The 11540-nt window shown below is 49.7% G+C and overlaps 1 long non-coding RNA gene across 1 annotated transcript; it reads right to left on the minus strand.

Annotated features, from left to right (window-relative positions):
* Positions 1-310: 310 nt before the first annotated feature.
* Positions 311-11112, minus strand: LOC119962359. Its single transcript, XR_005459840.1, has 2 exons — positions 10965-11112; positions 311-803 (listed from the first exon to the last, which is right to left on the minus strand). It is a non-coding gene; the product is annotated as an uncharacterized LOC119962359 (long non-coding RNA).
* Positions 11113-11540: the final 428 nt, after the last annotated feature.

An 11540-nucleotide genomic window follows, 5' to 3' on the forward strand; every position in this document is an offset into this window, starting at 1 on the left:
TCGTAATAAGCAAGGACCTTGAAAGAGTGTGGGTAGTTTTTGCTTTCAATTTGCAAACTTGGGTGGAGGGTTGCTTTTTAAGAAACTAAATGCCAACCACCAGAAACAATCCATTGTCACATCGTAAAACACTCACTGTGTTAAAGGAATATTAAATGCTGCACAGCAGAATAAAATTAGCACTAAAGTCCTGTCGACTTGCTTTCACTTCCATTGCTAAAATAGCAGCGATCACAACCAACCCGAACAATAGTAGGCAGCACACATGTGTCTCTTAAACTAACTGGGAATGAAGACTAAGTCAGACATGAAGGATCGCACGATCAAAGAGAGGCAGCATTTATTTCCCTCTGATTTCTGGACCAATAATATCGATTAACCTTTAAAGCAACAGCTAAAAATGTGTGATCTGCTCATTTATTTCATTATTGCTTCTTGGTGCTTGCCATGCACTAATGCGCTGCTGTCTTTCCCGGCAATGGAACAGTGAGCACGTTTCAGAATTACTTCACTGCTTTAGAATGTCCTGAAGTCACGGCGATACACAAATGTTCTTTCTTTAGCACTTTCCTTCCTATCTCTGAACACAGTAGAATAGATGTAGCAGCCGTACAATATAAACTGTCTCAGGTTGTGCCATTTCAAGTTAAGAGGGCCCCTTTGCCTTTGAAAAACCGTCATTTAAAAAGGCACCGCCCAAATTGATATGAACCGGGATCCATCTGAAATAATATTCTGTCATTTCTCATCTGCTGAAGTTTCCAAGCATCCAACTGGGTGGAGGGGAAGCAGCTGTTGTCGAGCTGAAACCATATCAAAAAAGCTGTTTAAAAATAAACATTTGCGTCGAAATTTTCAAGTTTGACAGCACTTCAGCCTCAGCATGTCACAACTTTAAAATTATTTCTAGGTGTTAAGTGTACTTTTAGAATTGCTGTAGATGAATCATAATTCTGCCTGTTACTAAGCATCAATGTAAAAATCTTCCAATGTCTGGGGTGTGATAGTTTCCTTTCAGTATTTGCGGCCACTGTAATTGTAATTCTGTTTCTTTCAACTCAGTCCATTAGGTGGATTGGCATAATGGTATTGTAACTGGACTAGTAATCCAGAGATCAAGGTATAGTGATATGCCAATTGGTTATATCATAATTGGATGGTGTGCGACCTCCAACCAGCAGGTGGCGGTACAGACACCCCATGGGGTTTTCAGACCAAGGTCATGTGAGCTGGGACCCGATATAAAGGGAGACATATCCGGCCGTCTTCAGAAGTAGATTGAGAGGATAATAAGACGTACATGTAATTGGTCTGTGCTAGGTGTAAGTTCCAGAGGAGTAGCAAGGCTCCATGATAATGTGCTCTGTATCAGATTACCATTTTACCACACGAGACACAATAAAGGGATCCTGGTTTGGACATATCAAAGTGTTTGGTGAGTTACTTCATAAAAAGTACAATGGGCCAAACACAACACCAACCACAGAAGATGGTGAAACTTGAATTCAATTTTAAAAGAATTAGGAATTAAAAGTCTAACAGTGTCGATGAAACCATTGTTGATTGTCCATTGGTTCACTAATGTCCTTTAGGGAAGGGAGTGTGCTGTCTTTACTTGATCTGACTGACTACAATCTGGTTGACTCTTAAATGTCCCCTGAACTGGCCTCATCACTCAGTTAAATAAACCCTGAGCCAGCCCGTAATGTCCACATCTCATGAATGAATAAAAAACATATTTTAAGGGTGAAACTAAAATGAAAATATTCAAACATATCAGATTACCACATATTTGTACAGATCACCATGGAATGCGGAATATTTGGCTAATGGTAAAATTCTTGGTAGTGTGGATGAACAGAGTGATCTCGGTGTCCATGTACATAGATCCCTGAAAGTTGCCACCCAGGTTGATAGGGTTGTGAAGAAGGCCTATGGTGTGTTGGCCTTTATTGGTAGAGGGATTGAGTTCCGGAGCCATGAGGTCATGTTGCAGTTGTACAAAACTCTAGTACGGCCGCACTTGGAGTATTGCGTACAGTCCTGGTCGCCTCATTATAGGAAGGACGTGGAAGCTTTGGAACGGGTGCAGAGGAGATTTACCAGGATGTTGCCTGGTATGGAGGGAAAATCTTATGAGGAAAGGCTGATGGACTTGAAGTTGTTTTCGTTAGAGAGAAGAAGGTTAAGAGGTGACTTAATAGAGGCATACAAAATGATCAGAGGGTTAGATAGGGTGGACAGCGAGAGCCTTCTCCCTCGGATGGAGGTGGCTAGCACGAGGGGACATAGCCTTAAATTGAGGGGTAATAGATATAGGACAGAGGTCAGATGTGGGTTTTTTACGCAAAGAGTGGTGAGGCCATGGAATGCCCTACCTGCAACAGTAGTGAACTCGCCAACATTGAGGGCATTTAAAAGTTTATTGGATAAGCATATGGATGATAAGGGCATAGTGTAGGTTAGATGGCCTTTAGTTTTTTTCCATGTCGGTGCAACATCGAGGGCCGAAGGGCCTGTACTGCGCTGTATCGTTCTATGTTCTATGTTCTATGTACTCTGGGGGTATATTTGACAAATTTTAGCCAGATATCAGTGAAGTACAGCAACTTGAATTGATAGAGTACCACAATAACACTTCCCTCAAGCTTTAGTTCTCAAGCAAAACTTAACACTGAGCTACATAAGGAAATATCAGGATGGTTTATCAAAAGCTTGATCAAAGATGCTGGAGGAGCATGAAATGAAATGAAATGAAAATCGCTTATTGTCACGAGTAGGCTTCAAATGAAGTTACTGTGAAAAGCCCCTAGTCGCCACATTCCGGCGCTTGTTCGGGGAGGCTGTTACGGGAATTGAACCGTGCTGCTGGCCTGCTTGGTCTGCTTTCAAAGCCAGTGCTTTAGCCCTGTGCTAAACAGCCCCTATTAGCATGTTAAATAAGGGGAGAAAGGTCAAGGACTATAGAGATTTAGGAAGGGAATTTCATAACCTTGAGTCGATGCAACTAAAAGTATGGCCTCCCATGGGTAAAGTTTGGCAATGCTGGAGAAGCAAAAGGAGAATGGAGAACTTGGGCAAGATTCTCCTTTTGAATGACTCTGTTCTCCTGCCAGAGTCACCCAGTTTAATGAATTTGAAGTTATCAGCGGGAAAATGATAGCACTTAACTCTGTTTGAAGTGGTTAATCAAAGCTTGATGTTTCTAAACATTGTGGCTAGAGCATTTCAAAGTTACTCAACCGTGAAGGGAGATGAATGGAACAATCCGACAGCTGAGGGGTGTGTGAAAGCTGTCAATCAGGACCTAGTAAAATCAATATCAAAGAGAAATGAATAAAAGATCTGAGGGCTTTTAAAACCAACTGATTGGTTTTCTCTTTCTCGGAATTGACAGGTGGTGCTTCTTGTGTCCGAGCCACGAGGTGTATTGCCCAGCTGAGTGCTACAGCAGTGATATTTTTTCACTGCCTCTGTCTGCATTGCTCTCGAACCTCCAGGTCTGGGTTTCTCTTTTGGGGTCCTTTTTGACAGGGGTCTTTCTTCTGATTAGCTTCCTGACAGGGTCTGTGAGGCGGGGGGCTCTTTGTTTCTGGGAGGCCTCCTAATTTAGGGAGTCTCTGCTGTGGTCTCTTTACTTAAGGGGTCTCTGGTGGGGGGGGGGCAGTGTGGGAGCCTAGTGGGGGTGGAGTTGTCAGGTTGTCCGTTGTCGAGGAGAGGATGGCCGTCCTATGGCCTTTGGGGGCAATTCCCTGAAAGAGTTACCCCTTTGGCCCATCATGAGGTCCATTGTTTGTCAGGACCAGTAGTAACTTTTGCCCACGTGATTCCAGACCCAGAGGACCGGAGAATCACGCAGGCCCAGAGAATATGGTACCTGGCCCATTTAGTGGATGCAAAAGGATCTTAATGAACCATTTGCATCTTCCTGCTGGTGTGGGGCGTGAAACTCGATCCTGACACCAGCGGGGGGGGGGGGGGGGGGGGGAGCATCGGAAGCGGCCCTATCACGATCCCGTTTTCTCCCCGACGCTGGATACTCCGCCTCATTGGTAACTCCGCTACAAGTGACATGAGGTGGAGAATTTAGCCCCTTAAAAGGTTGTAGGCCTGGAGGAGGTTTCAGAGTTTCAGAGGCGAAAGACCATGCAGGGAGTGAAAACATGGGTGAGAATTTTAAAAGCAGGGAGCCAATATATGTCAGTGAGCACAGGGGTGATGGGCAAATGGAAATACATTTTTGGATGAATTCAATTTCATGGGGAGCGCAAGAAATGTGAAGCCAAATAGGAGAGGATTAGAAGGAACAAAAGTGGGGAAGAGGATTTCAACAGTGGATTAATTGAAGGAATGTCACCATTGTTAATGTTACTGTGGTGGAAGCAAGTGCATTTGGCAATAGAGCCAGTAGCTCAGCTCAGGGTCATTTAGGATGGTGAAGGCTGGAATTGAACTAGCTCAGTCTCCGATGAGGGCCAGAATAGGTGAGGCTCAGTGCTTTTGGACCATTCCTAATTCAGACTTGTGTGAACTAGTTACAGATACTTCAGGGACACGATTCAGCGGACTTGAAAGTAAATCAGGGCTGGGATTCTCCCGTACCCGGCGGGGTGGAGGGTCTCGGCGTAGCGGAGTGGCGCCAACCACTCCGGCGTCAGGCGTTCCCAAAGGTGCGGAATTCTCCGCACCTTTAGGGGCTAGGCCCGCGCCGGAGTGGTTGGCGCCACGCTGACTGGCGCCAAAACTGGCGCCAACAGCCTTTGACACCCGCCGCCTGGCGTCGGGGCTCGCCGAAAGGCCATCGCCGGTTCCCACATGCGCCGGTGCGTCAGCGGCCGCTGACGTCACCACCGGCGCATGCGCGGTAGGGGGGTTTCTTCCGCCTCCGCCATGGTGGAGGCTGTGGCGGCAGTGGAAGAAAAAGAGTGCCCCCACGGCACTGGCCTGCCCGCCAATCGGTGGGCCCTGATTGCGGGCCAGGCCACCGTGGGGGCACCCCCTGGGGTCCGATCGCCCCGCACACCCCCCCCAGGACCCCAGGGGCCTGCTCGCACCGCCAATCCCGCCGGCACAAGAGGTGCTCCAATTCCCGTTGGCGGGAGAAGCCTGTCAGCGGCAGAACGTCAGCCATCGCGAGCCGGAGAATCGCGGCGTGGGGGCACGCCAATCGGCGCAGCGTGATTCCCACCCCGCCAATTCCCGGGTGACGGAGAATTCCGGCCACGGCGGGGGCGGGATGTACACCAGACCCGGGCGATTCCCCGACCCTGCGGGGGTCGGAGAATTCCGCCCCAGGTTTCGGGTGCATTTGCGGGTGGGGGGTGTTCCACACTTCAAGCGCATTTCATACCAAAATAAACCAAAATAATACCAAAATAAACCCCCGCGTGAATCTCGACATGCCTGGCTCCCTCACCGATTACAAGGGGGGGCTGCTTTTAAACGCTCCCTCACCATTTAGTCTGAGTCAACGATCAAGGATGGTAGCAGGGAGACCTGCTTCCCGCTTTGGGAATGCCGACCTAACCAGGCTTCTCGAGAGGTAGCTGCGGTGAGTGTGGGCAGCATGACGAGGACCGCCGTCCAATGTTAGAAGAAGACGAACAACCTCCAACAAGCTGCAAGGGTAAGTTACCATCTCTCTCCTGACATCAGTTCTACCTGCCACCCCTCACTTCCCAAGCCACCACCTCCCCATCCCCCCAATCTTTCAGGTTGATACCTTGCAATGCCCAACATCCGATCTTCAAGCTTGTTCCTCAGAACCCCTTGGCACCCACCAGCACAATGCCTTGATGTCTAGATGCAGTGCCAACATGTGCCACCTGCTGTATACCCCCCTGGCCCATCAAACGTGCAGCTCACAATGACCTTTCTTGGTCCCCGCAGGAGAAAATAGCCAATAATAAGAGGGAAAGGGCAAAGACGTGGGGAGGAGCCTCGGAGATCTAGTCATCATCTCCTGTGGGGAACAAGCTCTGGAGATCGTGAGGTTATCCGGGAGAGAGTAGTGACCGACAGTGAGGGCAGCCTGTGGTCAGAGTGGTGAGGATCTGCGCCTTCATCCAGGTGACCTGTTTCAAGTTAGCAGTTGGTGCCTGACTAAATGATCTTTCCCTTTCACAGACCACATGTCCATTGTCTTGCAGGATCACCATCTGATGAGGCTGGGCCATCCGGAGTCGTTCTCTCTCTCTCCACCCCCCCCCCCCCCCACCCCGCACCCAAGATAACACCTCAGAGGAGAGTTCTGAGGAGCACACTGGTGATGCGTCACAGCTATCACCCGCAGAGACACACACATTGGTCAGTGACATTAGTGGATAGACTCTTCGGGGGCACAATCTGGTGAGCACCACACAGCTGCTGATGCACATCAGGTGGAGGCATTAACATCCAAGGGAGCAGGCAGTCGCAGGCCTGCTGGATCCCAGGACACAGCTGGGTCCCAGCCAGATGTCGAGCCTCTGGACATGGTTCTCCCAGAGCTGATGCAGATGATTGGCCAGAGCGGTGAGAAGCAGAAGGGGCTGTCAGCTGCAAGGCCAATTTGAGGAGTCCCAAAGCCTTCAGGTGCAGGAGATGATGCCAACATGTGTGGTACCGAAGTCAGCACAGCTACGGTTGGCACCACCGTGGAAAACCTGAAGAACGATATTTGGGCCTTGAGTGATGGTGTCCAAGGCATGGTTAAGTCTGTGACAACCGTGTCTAAGGGCCTCAACATCATGTCCCAGTTGCTGATGGGCATGTTCCAGACGCAGTAGGACATTGCTGAGGCACTGCAGAGCATGGCAGAGTTACTGAGGAGCATTGCTGAGGGCATCAACATCATTGTGCAGACAATGGGGAGCCACCAGGACTAGCAGAACCAGATCAGTCAGAGGCTTCTGGAGCTCACTCCAGCTGCCCTTCCATCCCATAGAGTCACCCAGGCAGGAGGAAACTCTGGTGCTCAACCCCTGGTCAGCCAGCAAGGAGACTATGGCAGTCCCCTGTTCATCTGAATTCTCAATTCCTGACACTGGCAGCAGGCAGAACAGGGTGGCACAACCACAGAAGAGCATGTAGAGTGAGGACCACTGAGGGGACACTGGTGAGCTCACTATCTACTGCTCAGGGGATGCAAATCTGTCACATTGAAATGTTCACTATTAAACCATTTCACATCTGAAACAAGTGAAGGCTTTGCCATGTTAATCTTCACAGGGGCCTTCCTGCACCCACACCCTTGGTTCCCCCTCCTCCCCAACCCTCTCAGTGGTCCAAAATCAAAAGCTCGTCATGCAGGTCCCATTCAGAGGGTGGGTGTGAGAACATTCTCACACTGTCAGCAGAAAGACAGGAGTCACACATTAGCTCTGAGGAGCACCAGAGCTTTCCTCACATCAAGTGATCATCACTCTGATGCCTTGGTGAGGCGTGGGGGGGAATGAGGTGGGGAAGGACAGGAAAATGGTGGGGTGGTGGGAAAAGCGGGGTGTTGTTGACCTGATGCACACAGTATCGCCCTTGGAGAGTCTGGAGATGATGAGGGCCTCCCTCATCCTCCTGTGATGTTGCGCCCTCACCTCAGCCTCTCCTCCATCCTCCGGCTCCCCCTTTATGTTGTCTCCCAGACCGTCCTGGTCCGCCTCCTCCTCAAATGAGGCCCCATATCCCTCTACCTCCTCCTCCTCCAGCATGTCGCCCCGCTGCTGTTCCAGATTGTGCTGGGCATAACAGACCACCAGAAAACGGACAGACTTAACCATGCCTTGGATACCATCACTCAAGGCCCGAATATCGTTCTTCAGGTTTTCCACTGTGGTGCCACCCTGCTGTCAGTGCCAGCACAGGCCCATCACTCTGTGGTGATGTTACATAGACTTTTGCAAGGGTAACTGGGTGGTCTAGGAGAGGGGTGGGTCGTGGGGGGGAATGAGGTGGGGAAGGACAAGAAAATGGTGGGGTGGTGGGAAAAGCGGGGTGTTGTTGACCTGATGCACACAGCATCGCCCTTGGAGAGTCTGGAGATGATGAGGGCCTCCCTCATCCTCCTGGGATGTTGCGCCCTCACCGCAGCCTCTCCTCCATCCTCCGGCTCCTCCTTTAGGTTGTCTCCCAGACCATCCTGGTCTGCCTCCTCCTCAAATGAGGCCCCATATCCCTCTACCTCCTCCTCCTCCAGCATGTCGCCCCGCTGCTGTTCCAGATTGTGTTGGGCATAACAGACCACCACAAAATGGGAGACCCTCTGTGGGGGGGGGGGGGGGGGGGGTGCTGTACTGTACAGCACCACCAGAGTAGTCCAAGATTTGCAACCAAATTTTGCACTGCTCAATGACAGCATGGGTGGGAATATGGGCCTCATTATATCAGGTCTCCAGCTCGTCCTCAGGTCTCAGCATCATCAACCATGTCCTCTGAGGGTATCCTTTGTCGCCCACGCGTCAACCCGCCATCCTGGGGTGGTCCTTGAACACTGGAGATCTCTAAATGCCAAAGGATTAAGCTGTCGTACACGTTCCCAGGACAGAGGACATATATGTGCATGATACGGAGGCGGCAGTCACATATGGTTTAAACATTCAGCCTGTTAATATAATGCATTCCCTGATGCCCCGGTGCTTGCTAAGATGCCGACTATCAATTGACCCCTGAACCTGGGGCATCTTGACGATGGTGGCAAAACCTGCAGCCCTGGCATCTTGGTGGATCTGGTTGAGGTTGAAGGTGATAGAGTCTCATACCTGGACATTTAGAGCATCTATCACCTCCCGGATGCACCTGTGGACTGAAGATTGGGAAATGCCACTAAGGTCCTCTCTCGAGGTTTGGAATGACCTGGTGGCACAGAACTTTAGACTGCAGTCACCTTCACAGCTACCGGGCGTGTGTGTCCTCCTCCTCCATTGGGGTGCTATATCCTCGAGGACGTGGCACAAATGCTGCACTGTCTTCCTGTTGAGATGGAGTCTTCTGTGACATATTCTGTCCGTCAGCCCCAGGCTGGCCTCCCCTCCTGGGTCCCTCCTCAGCCTAATGGGTGGGCTGGGCCTACAGGGTGTGCGGAACCCACTGCACATTAGGTGCCACCTCCAGCCTGAGTTGACGTTGCTTCCTTCTACAGCATCTGCTCGCCTCAGCTGCCAGTGGCACAGCGAGGGCAAACGCCACAAGATCGATGCCATCAAAACTTTTTTACCTAGAAGGAATTGGCGAAGGAGAGGAACCAACAATCATTTAGGGCTTCCAGCCCGGGACGCTCAAATCTCTCATGCCTCTCCCGCCCTTACCAAGACCAACCCGCCTTTCTCAGAGTGTCATCCAGCAGGCCAGTTGTGCTGGCAAACCTCGCTCTGTACACTCACTCCCGGCCAGGTCAGGAACCCCTAGACCCCAGACCTTAGCCAGCAACATTAGGATGGCCGTGCTCAACTTCCCTCCACTCTTACCCCATGGTCGTGAGAGGATCCTCAGTGGTGAAGCCCTGCTCTTTAGTGTTTGATTGTTGGCAGCTGTCTCTATAGTGCTGATGCTCCTAAAGTGCAGGCACACTGTTCAGGCATCAAAGGTTGCTGGATATTAACCTCTGAGACAAGGCACCTGTGCATTCGAGGAGGCACTTGAGAGTTCAAGAGCATGAAGATCTCTCACTACTAACAAGGCTAATTTCTCATTTGAAATAGCCTTCAGCTGTGAGGCTAGAGGCTGCTCACTGTTGAAAGGGGTGAAATTGACTTTCAGGAGAGAAGCTGCAGCAGGGCTCTGTACTGGGAGAGTTTGGTCGGACAGACAGACTGCAGCTGTATTTGGTATGGATTGCCACAATATTTAAAGATGGCTTGAAGGCCTCACTGAGCAAAGCTCCTCACCCCCTCCCCCTCCCCAGCCCAGAGCCACCCCCCAACTAGACCCCTCCAGCCCCCCCCGAAACAACCCCCCCCCCCCCCCCCCCCCCCCCCCCCACCCCGAGCATGGCAGAAGAGCTCCGGTGCCCTTGAGCTGCATGCTGGTCAATGGAAAGAGCTACTCAGATCCTGACTTTCCTCAGTAGCCATTGCGCCAGCTTCACATTTTTGACAAGGAGTACTATACGACGCCCGTGTGATTTCTCACTGGGGATTCAAGTCATTCCGGAATACCGCTGCACTCGACTTCAATCCTGTTAATGAGATTGAAATGAATGCAAATTAGTCTTAACGAGATTCCTGCCAGTTTTGGGCGGGATCCGAAATTCACCATTGGGAGAGGGCCAGGTGAATCGCAAAATGGTTCACACCCGACGTCAATCACGGTTCTGCCAGCTCCTGCTATTCACCCGTTGCCCCTGGCTCAATGCAGTCACTGAATCGCACCCTAGATGTTTCTATGGAGGAAGTTGGGTTTTCAGACTGATATGGGGGGTGGGGGTTTACTAACTCAACCTCTCAAAAATCCTTGTTTCCAGAAAGACCGACATCCTGATGTTCCTACCAAAATACTATAATTTCCAAACATTTTATGTTGCTACCATTCTCGGGTCATATATAGCTTGATTGAAATAAAACTTGTTCTCTGGAGTATGAGTAAGAGAATTTAAAAATAAAATGCCTGTTGATTCATATTCATTCACCATCCTCGATCTCAAATCACTCACTATTTTCAGTCCTTCAATGATTTATTGCACAGTTATGCTTCTTATTTCTGATCAAAGATGACAAGCTTGATCTCTATAAAGAAATTAAATCAACTGGTTTTCTATGTTTTCCGTATCCTTCAATCTCTATCTCTCTAAATTGGCTCGTTGCTTCAATTGTGCTCATGGCTACTTAGGTAACCCTGACTTTATATGATGGGCTTAACATGACATCAACACAAACTGAATTCCCTCTTTCAAGTAAAAGCTGCTAGATGAATCATAATTGAACCTGAAAGGTGGTGCAGATGAGGTAAAAGGCGCATAGTGAGAGAAAGCAAATTCTCAGGAGTGAGCTACTCACCCGGCACATACTCAGGCACTGGCTGCGAATAGTTTATTACTTCATGTCTCTGTCTGCCCAACATCAGTGGGACGAAAAGTCTTACCCCACACTGTGAGATTATGAGAAGTATTCCATGTATGTAACAGTGTACAGCGCTGAAACCTTAGATCCTAACATCAACAGCTTGTGAGGCCGACTGTTGAGCGTGAGATACGCTTTTTGTTGTGATTGTGTGGTGTCACTTCAGAGCCGCAAGGCTCTGGTCGCAACACATGTGACAAGAATTTCATGCATGCAGAGCTATTTTTGGCTTCATGGAACGACAGCGTGAAACAGCGACGTGAGGTAAACAGTGATTCGAAAGGAGTGCGGCTTTCCTCCTCTGCCCTTGTGAAACTATTTTGCCTGGCTGAACACGATCAATATTCCCACTTTCTGAACTCAAGCAACGTTACTGACAGATAACACTCTAACTGAAACAACACAAATGCAGAAAATTCTGAACTGCATCAAACAGACGTTGAGCCCGGAGAATGCCCGAATCGTCAAATAAAATATCCTCCATACACATCTGAGCTTTTTTTTTTAATTAAA

The sequence above is a fragment of the Scyliorhinus canicula genome, chromosome 2 (genome assembly GCF_902713615.1).
Source record: "Scyliorhinus canicula chromosome 2, sScyCan1.1, whole genome shotgun sequence".
Lineage (NCBI taxonomy): Eukaryota > Metazoa > Chordata > Chondrichthyes > Carcharhiniformes > Scyliorhinidae > Scyliorhinus > Scyliorhinus canicula.